Genomic DNA, 27,838 nt, shown 5'->3' with positions numbered 1-27,838 from the left:
TTTTCCTTTTTCTTTGCATACCTGGTAATTTTTGATTGGATGCTAGCCATTGTGAGTTTAACTTATTTAGTGCTGAATATTTTTGTATTTCTTTAAGTATTGACCTGTTTTCTGGGATGCAGTTAGGAAACACAAATAAAGTTTGATTTTTTGGAAACCTGTTTTTAAGTTTTGTTAGGCAGAACTAGAGCAAAGTTTATTGTACTGCTAAGTTTGCCCCACTACTGAGATAAAACTCTTTACCCAATGCCCTATGAATAATGAGATTTTCCACTCTGGATAGTCAAAATAGGAAGAATTCCTGGCCCTGAGTAAGCTTTGCATATTGCTCCCTCATATCCTTTTGACTGGCTCATTCCCCACCCTCGATACTTTATTCACATGCATTCACTGATCTGAACTCAGCTGAAATTTTAAATACTACCCTCTAGAGATTCAGAGTTACTCTGGGCATCTCTCTCCTCCCTGATACTATGCCTTGCAACCTCTAACCATGTTGGTCTCCCAGGATTCTGAGCTCCATCTCTTCAACTCAGAGAGACTGCCAGATTCCACCTTGCTCTCTCTTCTCGTTCTGTGCCCTGGAACTCTTTCCAGTCAATAAGCTGGCACAACTATTGGGCTCAACTCATTTACTCCTCATAACTCAGGGATTACTGTTCTTCATTGCTGAATGTCCAGTGTCTTGAAAAACATTTTAAAATATACTTTGTCCAGTTTTTAAGTTGTTTCAGATGTGAGATTTAATCCAATCATATTAGTCTATCTTAACCAGAAGCAGAAGTTTTCTTCACAGGATTTCCTTATCACTAAAAGTTAGATATACTCTTACGTTTCCCTCTCAAAATCATTTTTATTGCTTTCAAGAAGTACCCACAACTCTGTGTACTAGCTGTTAAATTTCTGATGTACAAGAGAGATTAGTACTTATATTATATTGTAATTCCAAAAGATTGTCAGTATTCCTTTCTTCCAGAATAAAGAAAATATTATATCTAGGAAGTAGCTTTGAATGAATAAGAAATCTATTTAAAAACTAATCCAATGAAAATGTTATTATTGAGTGTTATATAACGAAATTACTTTCATAACTACCTATTAGTCCTGCCCCTTTTTGCTATATAATTATTTAGCATCTATGGTAAAATTTATTTTTCTTTTCACTTTCTTTGAAATACTATTTTATGAAAATCCTCCTCTTTACTTTTTTAAAGCTTTTAAGAATATTAACATAATGCTGTATCACATATGCTGACTCCATTATTTAATGGATTTTTCTTTTTTTTTTTCCTCCTGTAACTGAGAATAAAACTTCCATAGGAGGCAGTTGCAAAGTTTTAAGGAATTAATGTATCAGAACCTACTTTGTAAAATGTAAACTATTCAGTGAAGGATCAGAAATGTTATTAATGAAACTAAAGTCCATTATCTTTTTCATATTGTTGAAATAGGACAATATGAAACAATGAAAGTCTTGAGTCAATGAAAGCTGTTGGTTTGCCATTATATTATCTTGTTTTCTTTCCTGTATATTCCAAATATATTAATAAGTAAGATAAATTATCAAGCTATTAAGCAATTTGTTTCTTATGTACTGTTTAACTTCTCACCTAAATATTATTCTTAATATGTATAATTATAAATATATTATCATTATAAAGTAATTTAATTAAACATTATTATTTTATCCACCCTAATGGTAATTCTGTGAGTACAAGCAACTTTAGCTGGAGCAGCAAAATTGCATGCTTCACTCAAATGCATTTCATCTACCGAGGGAAGATTGGCTCTTCTTGAAGAAGATGCATTTACAAGAAAGTATAAATTCTAAGAGAATTAATAAGGGACACTTGACATTGGTGGACCATTTTGCTCAGCAAGTAAAGACATTTCCAAACAAATCTTTTATCATGAGAAAGAAGTCCACATCTATCAGGATGCAGACACAGGAGCACTCAGGTTAGCTATGTCTTACTATACTAGGCAGCTCTTAAGAAGAGAAACACATTGCTCTGCTGTTGATTTCACTCATGTATGGTCTGGACCATCCAAGTTGGACTATGTAGCAGCACTCCTCATGCCAGTGCTCAATCAAACCCCTGTCTGCTCTGCTCATCAAAGCAGAGCCAAGTTATTGGTATTGGGTGACTGTCTTATTTTATTTAAATTGATTGTCAGCCTACTACCTTTTATTTCCATAGAAAAATGTTAAATATGCCATTCATTTATTTAAATGGATATACATTTAGTACCTACGGTGTAGCATATATTGATAGATTCTGGAGATACAACATGACATATCACAGTCCCCTCTCTCAGGAAAGAGAGGTGGACAGGAAGCAACTAGTATGATGGTTTATATAATGGATGAATTAATAAAGTATATTGAGGGGCAAAAGGAAAGATTTCTTGAGCTGCTTGGGAGAGTCAGAGAAATCTTTTTAAAGGAAGTAATATTTGAAGTGAGTTTTTCTGAACTTTTTCATACCAAAGAGTAGGGGATACAACCTGGGTTTCACCTAGGCTTCACGTAACATGGCAAAGTTACTTGGCTTCTTTGTGTTTTACATTAGACACCTACCAAGACTACTATGGACCTTAAATGAGACAATATAAAGAGCAACACTGTGTAGCACATCCTAAGTTTCTAGTAAATATGATCCATTCTTTCTTTCTCTGCATTACTAGATGTTTAGTCTTATCAGGTATTAGGGTAACACCAACTGGCTCAGGACTCACAAATAAGGAAAAGCAGACCCAGGGAAGCTGGTCAGCCATAGCCACACAGGTAATTAATCTCCTGAAATAATTTCCAAAGTTAATTTATGACTCTTCTAGAAATAGAATTTACTTCATTTTCATTTTTCTTGACTAAACAGGCTTAGATTCTGAGCTTACCATTCCTAAAACAGGGAGCACTCAAAACACTATGAAGATTTTTAAATGTGATAAATGCTTAATTATTTTTTATCAGTTGGATCAAAGATTAAAACTATTTGTTCTTACTTCAAAAATTTTAAGTATTTTCCTTCTTATTTTTGATTATGTGACTATTTGTAAAGATAAGTTTATCTGTCAGTTTCTGGGAGCTACCTTTAGTATTTGGTTCATGAGCAAGAATTATTCTTTCCAAACTTTAACACTTTACTGAATAAACTAGATGATGTCCCCAAGAATTCTGTCTCTTCACATCTCAGAACGGCAGCAAATATAGGCAGAACAGCCATAATTACACTCAAGTCCAAAACGACAGGTGATACTTTTTGATAATTTATTCATACTGTTCAAAATCTCTACTGCACGAAAATCCACATGAACAAAATCTGTGCCTTACATCTATATCTCATTATAACAATGCAGGTGAAGAAAAGTCCTAGGAAAAGAAAAATTTCTAAGAAAATAAGTATTTCTAAGACTGTATTTTTCTTAAATAGAAACTCATGAGATGAATGCCAGTAAATATTACCTTTCCAAATTTTTAAAATATTAAAATTGATATTTAGATATTAAAACATATTTATATTAATTGTACCTATATGTCCACTGCCTGAGATAAATTAGTCAAAGTTGAAATGAAATTATTTGTTACAGCATCTTTTTTTTTTTGCTTTTGTGAATTTATTGGTATTTCATGTTTGTTTCATTAGATATTTCACAAGCACTTATTTGCTTCAAGAACATATTTGTGCTCATTTAGTTTAGAAGCAAGCATAAGGAGTCATCACATTTACATATGTGCATTAATCCAGTGCAGATTTGGTAGCCCAGTGATATTTGGGGTGTGAATTAAAGTTTTCAACATATTGCACTAGATTTATACACAAAACATTTAGTCTGAAATCTCCTGTGAAATGAGGACAGTTGAAATGTCAAAACATAATGTTTCAAAGAAGAAAGCAACAATGGAATTTAATGAGTGTTTGCCCTAACAAACCTGCATCTTTGTACTTGGGTACTCCTTGTTTCAGTCCTATTGACTAGAAACTGTACAGAAATTGAGTACCATCTGGATGAATCAACCAGGAGAATTTATACTGTTAATCTAGCTCTTGATTGGGAAGCATTAAACTGGATATCACAGTGTATCGAAAAAATACTGTAATAATAATTTTAATTATTTATGTTATTTAATAATAATAATTAATTATACTGAGATAAATGCTCATGGGTAATAATGTATTTTAGCTTCCTGTATAGTTCTCTACTCATACATAACCAGGACTGCCCTCTTGCATGTGAAAGTCTATCTCCAGGAGTGACCAAAACAGCTTGCTTTTATTCCCTAATGGGCAACTAGGGTTCCCTTTCCTTTCTTTGCCTATGACTGCCTTTCCTTTCCTCCACTCTGAATCTTGGTATTTTAGTACCCCCAGAGTTTTTGACAATAAGAAGGGAAATAATGAGGAAGCTAGTTGGAAAAGAAAAGTGGAAAATTCCAAGATGGGTTCTTCCTCAACTTAATGTCTCACCAGCAAGCCACATTCTCAATCTCCCAATTAAATGTTCACTTCTCAGAATTCCCCAACCTTCTCTTCCCTAGACTTCTAATGCAGATTTTTCAGAGAGTTGCCAAGATAAATTTTTTTTTGCATAAAGCAGAGCTAAAATCCCTAATGTTTAATTAAACCTTAGGGAAATGGATTGCAACTGATTGCAAACAAGAGAAATCAACTTACACTATGCAGATTTAAACAGGAGGAGAATTGCTAAAACAGCTGGAGAATAAGACACAGGCAAGGCAAGAATTGAAGGAACCTGGGCACAATGACCATGGCTTAAATCCCACCACCAAACACCATGTGGGAAAAGACACTGCTGTCCTTGCAGATGACACTGGATGCAGCCTCTGGCACTAGACAGTGTACACTGTTGTACCATGGTGTCTGTGGTCAAGAGTAAGTTATGCTGCCAGATGAATTCTTGCTCCAGACCAAGAGCCTGTAATGTTGTACTAAATCCTCACTTCCAGGGGGCAGAGAAAGAGAGGGTTTGGATAGTGGAATGGAAGTGTTTTGCAGTAGGAGAAGGGCCCTGCCTCCTCAGATATTATAAGGTGGAGAATTTTCCAAATGTATGAATGAGTTTCAACACCTAAAGATCCAAAGCAAGCTAAATGTCCAGTAGAGTGACATTTTTAGAAATTTTGTGTATTTGTTAGTTTAAAATTTTTATTATTGGAATCTTTTTTAAAAACCTTAAACTGAATTCTTCAAACAATGGGATGTAACCTGTAAATTAGTCATGAAATCAATTTAGTGAGCTGTGACTAACATCTTCTAATACACTAGAATGGAACAGAAATTATCGTTCAGCATATCACATAGTATGTTGAGTTTTGTTCCATAAAACTTTTGTTTCAGTTATGTATATATGTAGGTATATATTTATTTAATTATGATGTAAAATATTTCTATTACTATGAGTCTTAGTAAAAAAAAAAAAATTGAAAACCACTGCAAAGGACTGTACTTTCCACAGACTTGGAGACTAGAGAGTAACTCTAGTTTTTCATGTTAGTGGCCTGGGAGAGGAGACAAACTGTGGGCAGGACAGACAGGTCAAGGTAGGAGAACTGGGAATATGTGGGCAACTCTCAGGGCCGTATGAGAAATGTAATTAGAAGCTGATGTAGCAGAAAGGACCTCAGAGGACTCTGTGCTCTCTCTCCATTGTCCTTCACCCAAGCCTCAGATGGCTGCAACTCTTTATCCAGGTCCTAATAATCATTCTGTTGAGGAGACAGTACTGAAAGGGTTACAGCAGTTACATGGTTCCTGTCATCCCAAGTTAGAATCCATTTTGAATGTCCCCTGAGAGGGCTCGGAGTATGATGCTGGAGTCTACAGTGTTTTTACTGCTATATTTGGGCATGAGTTAGTTAGGCTAAAAGTATAATATTGTTTTTGTAGGAAATAAGTTCAGTTTCAAAAGAACTGACTCAACTTTCTAATGATTTGGTAACTTCCTCTAATAGCTTTAAATAGAAATGGGGGCTGGTGAAAAATCATTTGGATAGTGGAGGAAGTGTCTCTTGGTTTAAACACATGAACAGGCGGTAGAAGCCATGTAGAAATTGCTTGGCTATTTTTTTCATAGTGCAAAAATTCTTTTCAAAAAGCTTAGAAGGTACAAGCTTATAATTTGGCATTTGTGCAAATTACAGTAATACTAGGCATTTTTAATGTCATATACTGTCATTACTCATTTTCTGGTCTCCCTAAAACTGAGTTATTAACTTGAACGTATTGAGAGCCAGACTCTTTTTTCTTTTTCTGGGGGCGGAAGGGGAAATCTCATGATACTATCATGTTGATCTCCCTGTGTACGATGCCAGGGCATCTATTCCTGGCAATGGAGGATGCACTGAATTGCATAATCTATCTGCTGATTAAACATTGTTCTGTAACACTCCTTGCTTGGTGTGGTGTGGTACAGGACACGGAACTACAAAGAGATTCATTTCCAAGGAAGCAAACACATTTTCTCTCACAGAGCACAAGACTGTGAACTGCTAGAGAGTTAAGAAATGTAAGAACTAAAGATAGTGGATTTTTTCTTTCTTTTAAATTGAGATGTAATTGATGTACAACACTGTGTTAGTTTTATATATAATACATAATGATTTGATACATGTATATATAGCAAAATGATCACCACGATAAGTCCATTCCCACATGTGGGAACAATAATTTTTCTTGTAATGAGAACTTTTAAGATCTACTCTGTTAGCAACTTTCACATGTACAATACAATATTATTACCTATAGTCATCATACTGTACATTACATCCCAGTACTTATTTATTTTATAACTCTAAGTTTGTACTTTTTGACCACCTTTGCCCATTTCACCCCACCGCCACTCCCCACCTCTGGCAATCACCAAACTGTTCTTTGTATCTCTGAGTCTGTGGTCTTTTTATTTTTTTGGGGGGGATTCACATATAAGTGAGATTATGCAATATTCCTCTTTCTCTGACTTATTTTACTTAGCATAATGTCCTCGAGGTTCATTTGTATTGTCACAAATGGCAAGACTTCATTCTTTTATGGTTGAATAATATTCCACTGTATATTATATATCATATTTTCTTTATCCATTCATCCATCAGGGGGTGCTTAGGTTGTTTCCATGCCTTGGTTATTGTAAATAATGCTGCAATTAACATGGGGCTGCAGATATCTTTCTGAGTTCTTATTTTTGTTTCTTTCAGATAAAAACCCAGAAGTAGAATTGCTGGGTCATATGGTAGTTGTATTTTTAATTTTTTGAGGGACCACCATTCTGTTTCCCATTGGCTGTACCAATTTACATTCCCACCAACAGTGCACAAGGGTTCCCTTCTCCACATCCTTACCAATACTTGTTATTTCTTATCTTTCTGATAATATCCATGCTAACAAGAGTGAGGTGTTGTTGTTTAGAGTATGGGGAGAGAAGCAAATACTCTTTGAAAGCCTGATCCAGTCATTTCTTCGAAAAAGAACAAACTAATGATAATTTTCCCCTCACTCTCCAAATGTCTTCTTGGAATTCCTGGATCATTTGTTAACTCTATGTTAAACATTTTGAGGAAATGCCAGATTGTTCTCCAAAATATCTTCCAAATTTCATATTCTCACCCTCAGTGTATGAGCATTCCAGTTTCTCCACATCCTCACTAAAGTTTGTTAATATTATTGTCTTTGATTATAGCCATCCTAACAGGAGTGAAGTGGTATCTCCTTGTGGTTTTGATTTACATTCCCATGATGAGTAATTATGTTGACCATGTGCTATTGGTATTTGTATACCTTCTTTGAAGAAATATCTATTTAGATCTTTTGCCTGTTTATTTTTTGTATATACAATAAAGTATTGCAGCTTTAATTATTTATTTTCCCAGTCTTCTTGGAATATAATTAACAAATGAAATTGCATATGTTTAAAGTGTAAAATGTGGTGATTTGCTAAATGTATACACTGTGAAATGATTACCATAATCAAGTTAATTTTATAGCTCTATTTTTTTAAAGTCTTTTACTGACTTAACTTTATGTTCCTAGGATCATGTTTTTTCTTTCTGCTTCTACTTAAAGCATTTGAATAATCTTTCTATATTTTATATTAGCTAACTCAATTTATTTGTAGTCAAAGTTGAGTATAAATAAGGAAATAATTAAGCCAAGAACTGTATTGACCTAGTTTACAAGTTGCTTGTATAGAATAGAGAATATTTTGACCTTCCTCATCACATCACAAATTTTCCTTCCCCACCCCCAACTTTTATATCACTTACATTTTCATGAAGACAAAGCAATTGCAAATGTAATCTGCTCCAATGTATGCATCTGACATGCACTAAACCACTAAACGTCATACAGTCCCCTAAAACAGGCAGAATAGCTGTTATTGCTTAAAACTGTAAGCTTTTCGTTTATACTAATTTTTTAAAGTTTTATTTCCCCACAAACAAAAATAATATAATAAAATAACTATTTGCCTGTGAAAACAAGTGTTTTATAGAATGACAGTTTTTTTTAAATCCTTCTACACAGTGTCTGTTAAAGATCACTTAAGAAAATAGTTATTAATAGACAAAGCAGAATATTTTGCTACCTCAAGTATGTATTTCACTTCATTTTGATTATTCTTGAATCTTAGAAATCAAACAACTGTCTTAAGACATTCTGTATTAAACAAGGGTAATTGTTAAGTATGAATTATTTGCCTGAAGTGGTCCTTTCTTTTCAAATTCACGTGGAATTTACTTAGCACTAACTAAGTAATTAAATACTATATCTTGTTTCATTTCTGTTTCTGACATTTTATTCTAATTCAGGAACAACTTGTATAATTAAGAAATTTTCCTCCAGTAAGTTCTGGGATGATTACCAAAAATATAGTGACCATGTTCCTATATGTTGAGTGAGTTCCTACATGAATTGTATAACCAGCCAAGATTAAAGTTGAAGGACAGGGTCCCAGGGCTGGGCCCAGGTGATGGGGCAATGTACCCTGCTCTTCATGCAGACCAGTGGTTCTAACCAGGGGAATTTTGCCCTGAGGCATATTTGGCAATGTCTTCTCAACATTTTTGATTGTCACAACTAAGGCTCCAGGTGGCTCCAGGTGTCAGAGACGGGTGGGGAGAATTGACAGGATGCACTGCTAGCCCCTAGCTGTCAGGCATGTTACTAAACACACTACAATGCACAGAACAATCCTCCACAACAAACAATTATCTGGCCCAAAATGTCAACAGTGCCTGAGCTGAGAAACTTTGATGCAGACAGAAAAGAAACTGCTCTATCCAAATATTCTGCTTCTTCTGCTTCTAAGTAGCAAAGGTAATTTTCTATTGAATTCCAGGAAGCATGCTAGGTCTTTGACATTGAATCATTTTCTCTTTTAACCCTAGATCTATCACCTAGACTCACCTTTTCATTATTTATGCAACGTAGATGTTTTTCAGGGTAATTAAATAATTTTCCTAAGTTTGTAGAACTAGAAAGAGACCAAACCTGGATATGGACCCAAATCCAGACTGACTCCCAAAGTTTCCGCTAGTTTTATTACATTCTACGGCTTCTCTGCTGGCCTATGGCCACAATGCTCAACTAATTAAGTCACGTGTTTCTAGATAGCACTACTTAGAAAATTGGAAAGAAACATAAGAATTCAATTGTAATCTAATTGGATGTGGAAAACAGCCCTTATTCACCAAACCATTGCCATTGTAAGTTTGTCATTTTAAGTTAGAAATTTAAGAGAACATACTAATATGTGAAAGACTAATACTTCTCTCCAATTTTCTCTGTTAAATGGACTTGAATGATTCATGAATTTCTCTACTGTTAGAGTCATAAAACGGTGTTCAATTTGACATATGCTTTTAGAATTTTCACACATTTAAAAAAATTATTTATAGTATGATTAATCACCTAACACAGATTTCCATTTCACGTTACCTATCAAGTTTATAGATTCAGATGTGATAATGCTCTACACAGCATGTGTCTTACAGAATTTCCCCTCATGAGTTCCAGTAGTTGATTATGGCTTTACCATATTTTAGATGTCCATAAAAATGAAAATACACCTGCTCTGTGGACCACACAGTAAAAATTGCTAGTGACTGCTTCATTGATGTGGCAAATGAAAGGGACATATCCATTTGCTTTTAAGCATGACCTAGGTTATCCCAGAAGTGGTTTTCTTTCACTTTTTTTAGAAGTTGGTATAGATGGGGAAGAAGGTTCTAGAATTCTACCTCATAAAGTGAGCAAGCTCATTACGGGGGAGACATGGAGCTGAGAGACATCATAGGCAAGTTAATTTTCGGTTTATTTTTCATTAGTTTGGTATAAAAATAGGATGTTAGGAAGGAAGAATATTGGATAACAACCAGAATATACCGTTAACAAGTGATTCAAATTCATTAAGAATCCAAATATGCACGATGTTTGAAACATTGCTCAAATAAAATAAAGCAGTCTTCGTCCATGTTTTAATGAAACATCACCTACATATTAATGGTAATTATTATCTTAAGTTGTAAGGATAAGAAGAAAATATAACACTCTTTTTAATTTCCACTTGAACATTTTCAACTAACCTGAATTTCATGTGATTCCTCCTCTTCAACCCATCAACATTTATTTGCGGGAAGACTGTCATTGAGGTCTCTCAGTTGGTCTGTTTCAGAAGACATCTTTCTTGTGATTATCTTCTTATGCATTAATATGCAAAACTAATATGAACAACACAAAAAATAATATAAAGAGAATAGGGAATTGACTAATATGGAATAAAATAATAACCATGAAAATAATTAGTAATCTTCATTATTAATTTTATCCTCAAGCCCTCCCACCTCTCACTATGTCAAGACCATCTTCAATTTACTCCATCAAATAGTCTTGGTTTTGCTGTAAGGCAAATAGAAATTTAGTCCAACATTTAGAAAAAGTCTTCTATTTATATTTAATTACTGGCTAGGCATCTATAATTTTCAAATAAAAAATATGAATCTTTTCCTGTGAGCAAAGATATTTCAAATTCATCTAATAAGTGATATTTAATGCTTTTGATTTAGGTTGGACATGGATATTTCTTCTGGTTGCCTAATTGTCCTTCTTTCTGACTAGTGCCTATTTCTACATACCCCAAACAATTTCTAATTATACACAATAGCGAATACACAAAAATAATTTGTTTTGTGTCACCCATTCTGTGCCATTTCCCACAATTATTTGTCGTCTGTGAAAAGTTTTAATGACATTTTTGTTTAAAGAACCCATAAATATATTTATTTATACCATGAACCAAAATCTAAGTAATTCTGGGGAAACAAATAACCATCACAAGCAGGGGAAAAGGTAAAAGTAGGAGAAGGACAAGCAAAATATGAGAACATTTTTAGTGGTTTGTTAAAAGGAAAGCTCAGGTTAGAAAACCAACCTAGAGAAAGAAATATGGATGGAAATTTTCTGAGGTACTGAGAATGAAGGGCTCCTTCTAGCTCAAGCCATGCACATCTGAAGCTAAGAAACACTGCAGTTATATTGCTTCACAACTTGCATTTTGTTAAAAAGGTGGGCCATAAAATGAGAATCATGTTATATTCCCATTTTTACCAATCAATTAGATGTTTGTACAATTGTTCTAAATAAAAGCTTTTACGAAATGAATTGAATGTCATGATTATCACCCATACGGCTTCATACATGCCTCTTTGCTAAGTGGGAAAGAGTAAGTTTGGTCCCTGAGCCACCAGGGGCCAAAGAGTATTGAAGAATGGCACATCCTGTCTTGAGGCTATCTGACCACATCTCTAAGATCCTCTTTTCAAAGTCCGAGAGTAACTATAAGACATACAAAGTCACGATGTTCTGAGACAGTCCTCGAATTGTCCTCCACTATCACCAAGGGACAGAGTTCTCCACAGGAAAGTAACAAATACGAAACAAAATATTCTGTTTACCACACTCACGCACAAGCTAAAGTAAAAATTCACCCCAAGAAAGACTCACATTTTCTGCAATAGAATCATTAAATATGTAATTTTAAGACCCTGGAAGACAGTAGAAGAAGTCAGCACAAGTCTGTGTCTCATTTATAAGCTAATAATTGAAATAATTTATAGTTTTTATAAATTTTTTTATAAAGTTTTTATAAAGTCCTCAACACAGACTGTACTTCTTACTTGTGTTCCTTCTATTGCTTTTTAAATTTTTTAACATTGTTTGATTGTATCCAATGTAAAAAATATTATATGTAACATTTTTAGGAAAAAAAAAAGAGATCACCAAGCCAGCCTGGCACTGGGAAATGGAATAAGGCCTGAGACTTGAAAGGAATTTCCTGAATGGCTTAGTCTAATTTAAATGTTTGAGGTTCATAGATCCACAGAGGGAAATATATTTGTCTTCACCCACACCAATGGCCCTGGGGCTGTGGGAATCACAGTGTCTTCTCTGAGGTAAATGTTACCGGCTTTTGTGTAGACAGGTTGCCAAACCCTACCTCTGGACAACTACAAGCTTGATTCAGACTTCCTTTAGTGTTTGACAAAATAACCATAAGTTTGCCAAATGGTGCTTTTCATTTGGTTTGACAGTCCTTTCACCCTCTTGATATGGATATAAAGAAGAATGAACAATTTGGAGAAAATCATGGATGGTATATCAAGGCCAAATTGGCTATAAGATGGCTTTGTTTCCAGTACCCCATTGTTGATAGCCTGAGATGAAAAAAATAATACTACAGCATTGTGATGATAATGATGACATAAACACAAAGCCAAAATATACAGTAAAAAGATTAATACCAGACAAACAAACAAAAAAAGCCCAAAAAAGTGCAACATCTTCCTTTCTGAAGTGAGCTGAACAGTGTCCCCCCAAAGAAATGTCTATGCCCTAGTTCTTGGAACCTGTGAATGTTACCTTATTTGGAAAAATGGTCTTTGCAATGTAATTAAATTAAGGAACTTGAGGTGAGGAGATCATCCTAGATTATCTGGGTGGGCCCTAAATCCAATGACAAGTGTCTTTAGAAAAAACACACAGAAGAGAAGACAGACATACAGGGGAGAAGGCAATGTGAAGATACTGGCAGAGACTGAAGTGAGGTAACGATTAGCCAGAAGCTGGAAACGATTAGCCAGAGTCTCTAGGGGAGACTTTGTAGGGAGTAAGGTTCTGCCAACACCTTAATTTTGGATTCTGGAGATAGATATATATATATAGAGAGAGACACACACACATACATATGTGTATACATACACACATACACATATGATTATTCATACACACATGCACATGAGTGTTATATGTATGCACATGTGTACACACATACTATGTGTATATGGATGTATTAAACATATGTGTGCTCATGTGTATATATTCATAATCAATATATTTATTATATAACTTCCATTAAACAACTCTTAAAAACCTGAAATGTTCTGCAATGTTTGGCAAATATCCCCCAGTGTCAGTTAAGGACTGAATGTTTGTATCCCCCCAAAACTTGTATGTTGAAATCCTAACCACCAGTGTGATGGTATTAGTAGGTGGGGCTTTTAGGAGGTGTATAGGTCATGAGGGTAGAGCCCTCATGAATGGGATTAGTGTCCTTATAAAAAAAGACATGAGAGAGCTTGCTTCCTCTCTCTCTCTCCCTGCCATCAGATGATGGCCATAATGTGAATCAGGAAAAGTGCCTTCAGGAAGAACCCAACCAGACTGGCACTCTGATCTCAGATTTCCAGCCTCCAGAACTGTAAGAAATAAATGTTTGTTGTTTAAGTCTATGGTATTTTTGTTATAGCAGTGCAAACTGAGACAGTGCCCCAGGTTCATCAATTTTTCCTGTAGGATATTATCATGAGTTAAAAATCATATGGTAAGAAGACCTTGAGAATTCTATTATCCTGTCTTTTGCTTTCAGAATGCTTTCCACCTCCATGTCAGATGCCCTATTCAAGTTACAGTGCTTAGTCATGACCCATTTTCTAAAGGAAATGCTTCCACTATGATGAGCCTATCCCTGATGCATCATGTGAAGTTGCACTTAAGCTGTGTGAAATATCTGGTTTTCTGTCTATGAATCTCCTTAATTAACCTTAGATTACTTCTAATCCTACATTTTTGTGCAATTTAAACAAGGGATATTTACTACCAATAAATACTGACAATGAATCCTTTAAGAAAAGTGTGAGAAATGCATTTTCAAACTGTCCATATATGGTTGCGCATGTCACCGATGAATGAGGGCAAATATAATTTTTCCTCTCTCTTATCTTTTAGAAAAAGTTGCTTTTTTTTTTTTTTTTTTTTTTTTTTTTTTTTTTTGCGGTATGCGGGCCTCTCACTGCTGTGGCCTCTCCCGTTGCGGAGCACAGGCTCCGGACGCGCAGGCTCAGCGGCCATGGCTCACGGGCCTAGCTGCTCCGCGGCATGTGGGATCTTCCCGGACCAGGGCACGAACCCGCGTCCCCTGCATCGGCAGGCGGACTCTCAACCACTGCGCCACCAGGGAAGCCCAAAAGTTGCTTTTTTTTATATCCCAAGTGATTTTAAACAACCCCCTCCTAAGCTGTGATAGAAGTGAAAAGGCTACTAAAAGTAAATTCCTACACAACGTATTCATGAAAGTAGATCAGTGTGGTAATTTGGGGCCCCACTCTTGATGGCCCAAGAAGGTTTCTATACTCAGGAATCCAGTGAGGATAAACTCAGGTGATGAATTTTCTGCAAAAGTACAGAGATGAGGCTCAGACACTAAAGAAATGATGAGAAATAACTTAGAGAAAAAAATGATGTTATGCTCCTTCAGAAAATTATATATTATGTTAATATCAATTATTAATAACAGTAATTTCAAACTTCTCCTGTTCCCCATATTCTCATTTCCAACAATCCCCCTTGCAAGCATGGCTTATGATTGTCAGCCTTTCTTCATGTAAAATAATGTGCTTATAAAGTTATCTTACTTGCCATGCAACCCAATATGGTTGCCCTAAGGTGTGCTCGATCTCCCAACTGCTGGGCAAGTCCAGGGTTTTAAAAGGCAGACGTGGAACCCTGGATGCTTTAACCACTCTTGTTTTTTTTGCTCTTGTTTTCTAAAGAATGTCTAATAATTCAGTCCCACTGTCTCCGGATAGAAATTCTCCATTACTCTTGCACCTCATGTTGGCAGGCAGGCTCCAGACCTGTCTAGCCCATGTTAGATGACTGGAGATAACACATTTCTCCAGCATTTTGTTTGGTAAAGACTATAAAAGGAGGCTAAAAAAATATTCACTAGGTTAGAAAAGCAGTATTGAAGGAGATACTGCATAATTTTTAAATTTTATTAACTGGAATTTTTAGGAACATGTTAAGACAACACAAAATTTCAAGTGTATGAGGGGAGCTCTAACAACAAAAGGATTTAACCCAGATGTCTCCGGACCACTCTAGTACTTGGAAATCCAACCTTCCCTCAACAAAAGGAAACCTACAAGAAAATCAGTTCTAAATGTGTTCAATTATAATTGTTACCATGATATTTTTCAAAGAACATGGGAATAATTCTGAGAATCTGAAAAATCCCTGATTTTGTAACAGGGAAGAGCCAAATCCAAATGTCGGATCTGTTTCTTTTAACTTTAACCTTTGCTTCCCATTGCTCTTGTTCACTAAAAGGATACTGTCTCTACATAATGGCCTGCCTCGGGGAACCCTGCCCCTCTGCCTGAATGTTAAACCAAAGTGCCTTTGTTCGGGGAAACTTCAAGACCCTGTCCACCTGTGGATGGCTGCAAGAAAGAAGAAATTAACTCATCCCTTCCCAGAGGCTGGTCATTCCAGGGGATATTTGCAAAACTTATGGTCTTTTTACTTTACTTCCTCATCTCCTCCCCCGACTCTGTGCTATAAGAGAAACTGACATCCAAACCCCCATAAGATGTTGAGACTTTAGTCTGCCATCTTCTTGGTATGCCTGCTTTCTGAATACACTCGTATTCCTTGCCTCAACACCTTGTCTCTGATTTATTGGCCTGTGGTGGGTGCACAGAGCAAGCTGGGACTTGGTAACAAATTTAATGATTGTCTGACAGTTTTTCTAATGAGCACTGCTGTACCTCACATCTTTTTCTTTTTTTCATTTCTTACCAAAAAGTATCATTTTTAACTGAATAATGAATCTCAAATTATAAAAATAATGATCAGGTTTAATGAATACATTTTGTACCAAGAAGGTAATGGTAAACCTAAGAATTTTAGAAAATATTCTTACTAAAAATAAGTACATTAATTTCATTGGATATGTATTACTATGGGCTCTTTTTAATAAATTATGTTCATGAATAGAGATGAGTCTTTTTTTTTTTTTTCAGTACGCGAGCCTCTCACTGTTGTGGCCTCTCTCGTTGCGGAGCGCAGGCTCCGGACGCGCAGGCTCAGCGGCCATGGCTCACGGGCCCAGCCGCTCCGCGGCATGTGAGATCTTCCTGGACCAGGGCACGAACCCGTGTCCCCTGCATCGGCAGGCAGACTCTCAACCACTGCGCCACCAGGGAAGCCCGAGATGAGTCTTTTTAAAATTTACATTTTTAATAGTCAAGTAGTAGACAGAATTAGTTATGGTGTAGACCCAAGATTCAGAGGATGGTCAGAATAAACACTTTTAAAAAAAACTGTCTGTGCTAGAAACATTTCATATAGATCCAGGAGACATATGTGTATGCTTTGACTAATGATGACACAAAGCCTAAACATGCATAGTCAGAGCTATAGAGGTTTGGTTGGTTGAGTCAGACAAGGGCATTTGATAATTTCAGCAACAGCCTCTTATTAGGAATTATTTTTATTTTTTTAAAATAATTTCTCTCTGCTCCAATCTATTTCTCATTCAACAACCATATTACTATCTTTGAAACATCAAATCTACGTCATTCTCTTTTGCAAAAACTCTCAGCTATTTTGTAAGACAGCACTCAAATCTCCCATCCTGCTTATAACATGCTTTCTAACTACACCTTTCCCTCAACTATTCACCTATGTCTTCCATGAATACCTAATACTGCTTTTTGCCCCAAACTGTCCAGTTCCAACTTTAAGTCTTACCTTGTGCTTTTCATGCACCTGCCCCTTCTCAAACGGTCAGCTATGTAGTTCGAGCGCAATTTCTTTTCAAAATATCTCAGTATCTTTAACACTCATGTATCTGAATTCCTGTAGCACTTATTTTCTCATCTGCTTATTTAAGCATCTAATTATATACTTCTGCATTTCGTTGATTATTTTAAACTTCAATCAGGTTACTATGATTAGGTATTTAAATAATAATCACTGTTGTATATGAGACCTTACTGTTTTCCAGCTAACAAAATGTTTTGCTCCTATCAGACACTTTTTACCTGTTGAATGAATGAGTGTAGAGAGAGGAAGTTCAAGTATAGTGATCTAGCAAAACCAAAAGTAATGGGAGGTCTCCTGGTTACATATGTCCAAAAAATATGCAATATATAATAGCAACTAATTTCTCATCTGTGACCACATCAGGAAAGGTCTACCATCAGGAAATGACTTGGATATGTGGTCAAGACACATCTTCTAGACCTCAATAAAGATTTTGACAAGACTATTTTTTTCTAGTCTGTATTATTTTCAGTATGTCTTCCCCTGATATTGCAGAATATCTAATAGTGGCTGCTACCATCTCACTTTGACTCGTTGGAAATGTGGACTTAAAAAATTATTCACAACCTAAAAGTTGAGAGTTATGTTTTATTTGGCAGGAATTTTTAGGACTCCAAGACCAGGAGGCAGCACCTCAAGTAATCCTGAGAGAACTGTTCCAGGGAGGCAAGGCTGGGAGCCAGGTTATATAGAAGTTTTGCAACAAAGGGCAGGTAGTCAGGAACATCAAAAGATTATTGTAAATTAAAGAAAACCAGATATCCCAAGTTAAGGAATTTAGTGCTTTTCTATGTATGGGAAGATGCAGGAGTCTGGGCTCACTGAAATCATTCCTTTGATATGTACCTCAGCTCTCCTGTATTTTCACATCCTGAGTTTCCTCAGGGCTCACCATAGGGAGCAGCTGCAGTCTGATGGCTGCTAGATGGCAGGTATTCTTTCCTTCCTAAGTTCCCTCAGGGCTCACCAGCTCACATTGGAGGGCTGCTAGCGCTGATGACTGTGACATCCTTTGTTTACTGATATGGCAGGAAATATTTCACTTCTCAGAAAAAATAAGGTTGTTTCAAGATGTGCCTGAAATTCTGTTCTCAACTTTTCAAAAAAGCAAAAATAGATATTATACTTCCAAGTAAGTTTAGTTGGTTGGTTTGTCACATGGTTTCTTTGAAAGACTAGGATTATCTAGTCATCATCATTGAAATATATTTTTAAAATTTATAATCATAGCCAGTTTACAAGTTACATGAAGCAAGATAAATCTTACATTATCACCACAACTTGTTTTGGACCCCAGACAATATGCACTGTATTCACTAAATTTAGCTCCAGATTGAGTTGCCCCTAAAATAAATCTACCTTCAATGATGATTTGACATTATTGATAATATTTTTATAAAAACTGGTTCATACATTGAAAGCAATTACAAAGGAAGTGTTCCCCTCAAAAAGGCAAATTTTGAGTATCTTTTTAACTCCCAAATTGGAATAAGGAAGAACCTTTGTATTCTATTACAAGTTAATCACTAAAGGAATGTTGCTTATAAGCAACATAAGCTGAATTTTCACATAATGGCCCATCTCTGGGAACCCTTCCTTCCAGGTAAGGAACAGTAAGCTAAAATACCTTTGTTTAGGTCACGGGGAACATCCTGACCAGGACCACCTGTGAATGACTGCCGGGAGGAAGAAATTAACACATCCCCTCCAGAGGCTGACTAGAACCAAAAAATGTTTGACTTTACTCCCTCCCCTTTCAGTATAAAAGAAGCCTGAATTCTAACTCAGGCAAGATGGTTCTTCTTTGAAGATAAATTAAAAAAGAAACATTCTATTATATGTATAAGTTCTGGTGTGTTTGTTAATATACTGTTACTCTATGAGTGTGTATGTGTTTTTATATGGTTCCTTTCAGTTAATACATTTACTGAATATCTTTCATCGTCCAGGCACCTTGCTGGGGATAGAAATAGAAATAAAATAAAATACCTCAAGTGGCTCATATCTAATGAGGAAGACATATACATATATGATTAATTATAACAAGGTATCATATGTAACTGTACCTGGGAATCTCAAATGTTCGTTTTGGGGTTACTCTTGGCAGATGAAGGAAGTGGAGGAACTTAAGCCTTTCCCGTTATAACAAGTGCTCTGTTAAAACACAAGTGACAATTTCCCTTTATGGAGCTTACGTTCTAGTAGAGAAAGGAAGACAATGAGCAAAACTAACAAGCAAATACACCATGTTAGATAATAGTAGCGTGAATCATAGAAAAATGAAGCAGGAAATGGGGATAGTGGTATTGGGGGAGATTAAAATGTAACAGGGTGACCAGAGAGGCCTTTGTGAAAATGTAAAAGTTGAGCATCAGCTTGAAGGAGGTAAGGGTATAGTCACAGCAGGTATCTAGAAAAAGTATGTTCCAGGCAGGTGCAAAGAGCCTGCTGGAGAAGTCTGGTTGGAGCGTTTAAGGAAGGGCAAAGAGCCTGTTGTGTGAGAGAAGAGGAGCCAGTGTATAAACAAGGAGAGGGGGCAGTGGCAGGGGCGGGGAGCAGAGAACTGATACGAGGTGAGATCAGAGAAGTAAGAATGAGGTGCATATGTCTGAGGGCATCGATGCTGGGTATCACTGATTTAACCATTCTTGAATGAGATGGGAAGCTATTGGTGTTTGGGAGCAGAAGAGTAATATGATCACACATTTTAACAAAGTCACCATGGATGTTGGGTTAAAAATAAACTGATTAAAAAAAAAATGAAAAAAACCTGATAGGACAGAGCAGAACCAGGAGACCAGTTAGGAAGTGCTTGCACTCATCTACTCCAGGAATGAGAGTATCTTGGACATGGCTGACAGTTGTGAAGATGGAGAAAAGTGGTCAGAGTTTGGATCTCTTAAAACAATGAAGCTGAAAGTGTATACAGATAAATTAGAAGTTAGGATGTGGGAGAAAGAAGGAGGCAAGACAAACCCAAGGTTTATGACCTGAATCACCAGAAAGACAGAATTGCCAAGAGTTCAGTTTTTAGATGTGAGGAGTCCATGAGACCTTCAAATAGAGACATGGAGTGGGCACTGAGGTCTGGAGTGGAGAGAAGTCCTGGCTGGAGATGCACATTTGGAAGTCATCACATGTTTGAAGATCCAAACCTATGTTGAAATGTGAGTAAAAATGGTTTTATCATCTGTATTGACTAAATAGAAACCCACGAAGTTTGAAAAACAGCACAAGGTGCCGTGTCAGCGGGGCAGAACAGAAATGAAACTTCTACCTCTGTAGTCTTAGATTAGGACTCTTCCACTTACAACACCTGTCCTGTTTATAAACACACCTACCATCTTGCTATACTTATTTGTTCCAGCCTCCATGGAAACCCCTTCAGTGCCTATTTCTTGAACACCCACCACGTGCAGGAACTGTTCTTGGGACTGCAGATACAACAATGAACAAAGCAACAAAATCAGTCTGTGTGGAGCTTACATCTTATTAGGGGGGCACACAAATAAGCAAATACTCAAGTAAATGTATTATAGATTGGGTGATGATAAATGTAAATTTTAACAATAAATCAGGATGGGGGAAAGGAGTACTACGGGAGGAAGGGGCTTCATTGTGTCATTATTTTTTACAGGAGAGTCATGGAAAACCTCATTGAACTAAACTGAGCAGAGACCAATGGAAATTAGAGAGCCGTGTGGAAACTGGCGTAACAACTTTTCAGAGGGAATAGCAGTTTGAGATGTTTCCCCCTCTAAGTCAGTAAGTCAGAAGAGAGGCCAAATAAGATTTGTGATTAAGGATATCGTCTTCTGGCCTAAAAGTAAATAGATTTTTCAACAGGTAGTTTAATTTATAAAAGAACAAATTTAGATTCTGTATCATGGGGTGAAAAATACACATTGCTCTAGAACTTAAGAAAATGAACAATAAAATAAGCAATAACGTAAACTGGTTACATTATAGAAGGTGGAAGTTCACCTTTGAATCATTCTTTACATGTCCCCAAACCAAAAGATACATTAACTGTACACTAATACAAATGTTATTGTAAATAGGCACCCAGGCATGTGCTGCCATCTTGTGGCACAATAGAAAAGTGTTCCTAAATGACTACATTAATGCTACTACTGGATCACTTAGTTGACCAAATACATGTCCCAAGAGAGAAAAGTATGCTTTTTTTTTTTTTTTTTTTGCGTTACGCGGGCCTCTCACTGTTGTGGCCTCTCCCTTTGCGGAGCACAGGTTCTGGACGCACAGGCTCAGCGGCCATGGCTCACGGGCCCAGCCGCTCCGCGGCATGTGGGATCTTCCCGGACCAGGGCACGAACCCGTGTCCCCCACATCGGCAGGCAGACTCTCAACCACTGCGCCACCAGGGAAACCCGAGAAAAGTATGCTTTATAACTGATCTTTGAAATTAAATACCTTTGAGTTAAATTAACATTGAATAAAACAACTGAAAAAGTAAAACTTATAAAAACTGAGACTATCAACTTCCCTTAAAAAATAATTAATTGCTTTGTTAAATTACTTCACCACACACAATACATACATTTAAGATTAATTTCACTATTCTGTAATCCCCAAGTCAACCTTTTTCTAAACGTAAACAGATCTTGTCATTCAATCTTTGATTAACTGTTTTCTACACATGCTAGATAACACATACAGGGGTAAGTTTCATTCTTCCCCCATGTCCATGACTTTCATACTTTTTAGCTGTAAGTGACCTGAACAAATCAGTTGTCTGAGTATTTATGAGCGCTGTGCGGGAAGGAATAGGATTCCTGATGGGGAGCTGCCTGAGGAAGTGAATTAACCTGTCATGGAGAGTAACTCCCTGTCTCCTGGAGAGCTAAAGAACATGGGACATTACCAATGTTATTCTAACCTCATTTGCCTTGAGAGCAAACATGTGTGAGAGATCACCCTACCATAACACTGAGTCAAAAGTTTGACTGTTGCCTCCAAACAGTGCTTGTCCATACAGTGTGCTGTGGCCCTGCTCACACCTGATCCCTAGATCCATCACTTTTATCTTGAAATGGATTGCTGCTTGGTGGGTCCCACAGACCTATTTCACCTCCCCTACTATATTTTTCATTGAGGTATAATTGACACAAAACATTATATTGGTTTCAGGTATACAATATAACGATTTGATATTTGTATGTATTGTGAAATGATCACCCCAATAAGTCTAGTAAACATCCATCACCATAGATAGTTACAGAAACTTTTTCTCGTGGTGAGAATTTTAAGATCTATTCTCTTAGCAACTTTCAAATATGCAATAAAATATTATTAACTATAGTCACTCTGCCGTACATTACCTCCCCAGGACTTATTTATTTTACAACTGAAAGTTTGTACCTTGTTTCCCCTTTCATCCATTGCCCCCCACCCCCCTCCTGCCTGTTCTCTCTGTATCTATGAGGTTTGTTTTATTTTTTAAGATTCCACATATAAGTGATAGCATATGGTATTTGTTTTTCTCTGTGTGACTTATTTCACTTGTTATTCACTTATTTCACTTGGTGTTTTTATATTGTCAAAAGCTGTGGCATTTACATTTGGTTCTATAGCAGTAACTCCTACGGTTGTTTAACCTTGGTTCCATGTTTAAATGTATTTGACGTTTATGGCAGAGATGGTCTGTGGCCCTCCTCCTTGTCCATTGTCTATAACAGAAACCTCAATCTTTACCTGCACACTTGGTTGCCCAGAATGAAAACCTCCATTTCCCAACCTAGACAGGGCTATTGGACTAAGTTCTAGCCCATGAGAAGGAAGCATAAGTGCTGAGTGACTCCAGGAATCTTTTCTAAAAGACAGCTAGTGTCCTTTACCTTAATTTACAAAAAAATCAATTTCAAGAAGAAGTATGTATGTTGGGGGACTTTAGACACATTCTATAAGATGGAAAATAAATTGTACAAATTTCAGGGATGCAGCACATCAGTTAAGATTTTATGAGCCCAATAGTATGGGGTGTTCCAAGACATCCCCTCCAAAATAAAAGAGAAATGATCACTTCTCAATGCCTGGCCCCCTTGGTGAAGAACCATCCAAGCTCTAAACTCTCCAAGCTCTAAACTCTCCGTTGGATTGACTGAGACCTCTGTTGCAATTTCGCTGTCTACTCAATCCTGATTTTCCCACTTCCTTATACGTGACAAGAGAGGAGTATCACCCCATCTCCCCCTAATTAAAGTCCTGCACACATAGTCCGTTTTCTTAGTGCTTTTCCAGGAAACCCAACCTAAGACACCTTCTAGTGTCCACCCTATCTCCACTCAGACCTATCTGATTTACACATTTTTCTGAACCACACAGGGTCTGATGTTAAGTGTATTTAACACCGAACTTGAAACCCCTCTTATCCATTTAGGTGTAGTACATACAGTTATACACAATATACAACGTGATCCTATACATACATGTCCAGATTTTTAAAATACTAAACGAAGGTCACAAAATGTATATAGAATTATCTCTAGATTGCAGATAACTTTTATTATTCTTTTTTTACTGAATTTTTCCTAAAAAGAATATTTATTATTTTTATAACAAAATTTTTTAAGATAAAGTAAAAAAAACATCCCATCTAATAATAAGGATAACAATAACAACCAAACAGGAATACCAAATATACCAAATAAATCAGATGGACTTCGTCATACAAACCCTGCTTGTAGTGACTGATAGGCACATAAATTATCCCAAGTCTATCCCTTTTTCTGCATTTCAAGTTGAGTAGAAATAAACTTCGTAGCTCTGAATAGGAATATTTCAACACTCAAAAAGAAAACAAGGAGATATTTCTGCAGTCTCTGTCAAGTGATGTTTCTGCTGTAATCTGCTTTGAGTCAAGTAGAGGATAAGCATTATAAATGTGTGCAGTGAGACCAACATTATAACACATTTGCTTAGATTTGTCCAGGTTAATCAACATGGATGATGTTTGAGGATTTATCAGAAAGGAGGGATTTCTGGTGGTATTAGAAATTATTAGAAATTTCAGAATGGATAGTTACTTTTTGCTGACTTTTGAGATCCTGGCTTACAACCTTAACTCTCCTGAAGTATGTGGTTGGCTTTCCTTTCTTTTTCCTTCTAGATCTATCCTATGCAGTTTTCCAATTTTTGTTGCATTTCTTGTGGGGGAAAACTCATGATCCTTTACAGAGTTAGACCTAATGTTTATTTGGAGAGGGTGCATTTCTTTCTCTGGAGCTATTAGCTGCAGTTAGATCAATTGTTTCTCAGTATAGATAACATTGGCTTTTTACACCACTTATTTTTGAGGTCTATTTTTTTTTCATATAGTGATAATCATAAGTCAAAGTTACAGTTGAAATGCCCACAATTTGCTCTGTGTGTGTGTGTGTGTGTGTGTGTGTGTGTGTGTGTGTGTGTGTGACTCCTGTGAGACCTCTCTAGGACTTCATGGGTCTGACACACAAGTGTCTCTATCTCTTAAGATAAAACATTTACATGTCCAGATTTGTAAGTCCACCTATATTAATGCCACATTTTACAAATTACATCTTTTTTCTTCTAAAGGCTTTAATTTTAAGTGTAGCTGAAATGTTTTAAAATAAAACTATTACCTAGTCCTAACATTGTGTGGTCAATTATTAAAGTATATTACCACAGCTAAATGCCTTGGAATATTAAGAATAAAGACTATAAAATGTTAAATGGGCTTGATACTTATGCATTAATATTATATAATTTTAATAAACAGTTTTTCTGCAATCATAAGTAAGCCTGCATGGATTCTTGAATGGGCACCAGGGATCAACTTCCCTATGAAATCACAGCCCTTTTTTTTTGATGCTTGTTTGAGAATGGTTACCTTCTTAATAGATTCTAGGCTTTTTAAAGGTTGGAATTTGGGGTTCGTGTTTTTACTCCATAGCAGTTAGCACAAGTACCCTGGTCTTGTGTACAGATGGTGCTAATAGTTATTTGACTAACTGATAGGCAAGAGGTTAATATTATCATGAGACTGACTATAGAAATTTGTGTCGCTAGCTTTGAGTAAGGACAACAGTTGATACTATTTGGTTTAACAGCAAGTGAATGGGTGTCCTCAGATATTCCAATGTTATCCTGAGCCCATTGTGACTGTATGTGGCTTATTAAAGATGGCCACAAGCTCTTTGACACTTCATCCATTTGAACTGGGTACAATGTCCATTCTCTTCGAATCCAAGTTAAACTTTGACCGCTGTGGCCAATGGAGTATTGCAGAAATGACAATATACTAGTTCCAAGTCTAGACTAAAAATGATGAACTACTTTCACCTTGGTTTCTAGGAGGCCCAGGCCACCATGTAAGAAGTCTGGCTACCCTGAGGGACAGAACAAATGGAGAAGCCCTTGAGATTGCAGTGGAGAAAAAGAAAGAGTGACAGCTGTTCTTGCCAAAGTGTCACGCATGTGAATGAATCCATCTTGGAGCCTCCAAACCAGACCAGCTACCAGCTGAATACCATCCAATGACCTCAGTTGATGACACATGAAACAGGAAAATTATCCAGTTTAATTCTGCCTGAATTCCTGACTCACAAAGTCATGAGGTGTAAGGAATGGGTGGTTTTAGGCCATTGCTTTTTGGGGTAGTTTCATACACTGCAATCAATAACCAGAACATTCCATGTTGTGGTTTGGCCAGGACAGTCTCAATTTCTGCCAGTTGTCCAGGCATTCTGTCATGATCTACATTTGTTCAAGGTTCTTCATTTTTCACAAAGTGTTATTAATAATTGTATTAAAATACACCAAGATAGGTCTGGTAGTTTCTTTCATGGTCTCATGTAGAAGAGTGTGAGAATTATGTGGAATGAATAGTTTCGACTTGTTACCTAATTTAAACTGAAAGACAACCAACATAACTCCTTCTCTTTTCCAGAAACCTTCAGATTGAAGAAAACTAACATTTTCCCTTCAAGGTCAGTATGCAGGATGCTTGCTGACAAAGTGATGTTCCCGGGACTTAAAATGCAAGAGACAGCCATCTTCTGGTCTTGGATGGGGGTGGAGGAACACCGTGCACTCGCTCTAGCCAGCCACTGGGCAAACCAGGCAGTGGTGCTTTCATCCTGCCTTAGTCTATGAGACAGATAAATCTGCCAGGCCACCAGTCCTGCATGAAGACTCTGTTCATGATAGATGGGAGTGAGGTCGGGGGAAACATGAGAAATTATAGGTTACTTGTAGGCAATTACTGTGTAGAAAATAGATCTGAAGCTGTCCTTTTATGGAGTGAATAGGGAGTAATCTGAATTCTTTTTTTTTTTTTTTTTTTTTTTTTTTTGCGGTAAGCGGGCCTCTCACTGTTGTGGTCTCTCCGTTGCGGAGCACAGGCTCCGGACGTGCAGGCTCAGCGGCCATGGCTCACAGGCCCAGCCGCACCACGGCACGTGGGATCCTCCTGGACCAGGGCACCACGAACCCGTATCCCTTGCATCGGCAGGTGGACTCTCAACCACTGCGCCACCAGGGAAGCCCCTGAATTCTTGATGTAGTGGTATTGTCATTATCGTATCATACAAATGTATAATATTTATTGTCTATCAAATTTTTAAATTTTGCAATAGAAGCAATGAGCTAAAATAAAAGTGCCTATTTAAGGAAAATTAGTATTGAATTTTCATTTCTTAAGAATGTAGGTGGGCTTCCCTGGTGGCGCAGTGGTTGAGACTCCGCCTGCTGATGCAGGGGACACGGGTTCGTGCCCCGGTCCGGGAAGATCCCACATGCCACGGAGCGGCTGGGCCCATGAGCCATGGCCACTGAGCCTGCGCGTCCGCAGTGCTCCGCAACGGGAGAGGCCACAACAGTGAGAGGCCCGTGTCCTACAAAAAAAAAAAAAAAAGAGAATGAAGGTGATAAAAAATAACTGGCACAAAATGTTCATCATTTCCCATCCACCATGATACCTGTAGTACTGTATCACTAACACATGAAAACCAGAAGACATAAATCTCCTAAAGAAGTATTAGTATCTACTTCAAAAATTATTTGTTTTAAGAAGATGGTGCCTGGAGAAAACAACTTAGTACGTGCACTTGCAGAAAATGTGTTTACATATAAACCTGTGAAGTATCACTTTCATTTTTTTCTAAGTTAAATGTGTTCATTTTCAATTCCAAGATTTCTTGTCCATATGTAAAAGTGAAGCAAAATCTGTTAATGCATCCACTATTGGCAAAAGAAAAACTTGGTAAATAATTAATGCTGTTTGTTCATCAATGTCATTGGGTACTTCAAATAGAAAATCCATTCATATAAGTAATCATTCAAATATCTTTCATTCAATTATTGGAATCAAAGAGAAGTGTTTAGTTCATTTTGCACAATAAAACAGCTGACAGAGTGGATTATATTGTAAAATGTGTTTAAAAATTCAACACTGAAGATAGAATTTGTAGTAAAAATATAATGACAAATTCAGAACAAAGTTTATGAGAAAAACAATAGTCTTAAAAACAATTGAGAGAATCAGTCACTTGGAATTGGTGGTGGTACACACATAGTTCATAACTGAGTTCAAGCCAGCTTCAAGATTCTACCAATTGAAATGGAATGTGTTAATTGTCCAAATTTGAAATGTATAAATATTATTACATATATATAGTTTG

The sequence above is a fragment of the Kogia breviceps genome, chromosome 4, assembly GCF_026419965.1.
Source record: "Kogia breviceps isolate mKogBre1 chromosome 4, mKogBre1 haplotype 1, whole genome shotgun sequence".
Lineage (NCBI taxonomy): Eukaryota > Metazoa > Chordata > Mammalia > Artiodactyla > Physeteridae > Kogia > Kogia breviceps.
Note: the sequence above shows the minus strand (reverse complement) of the source record.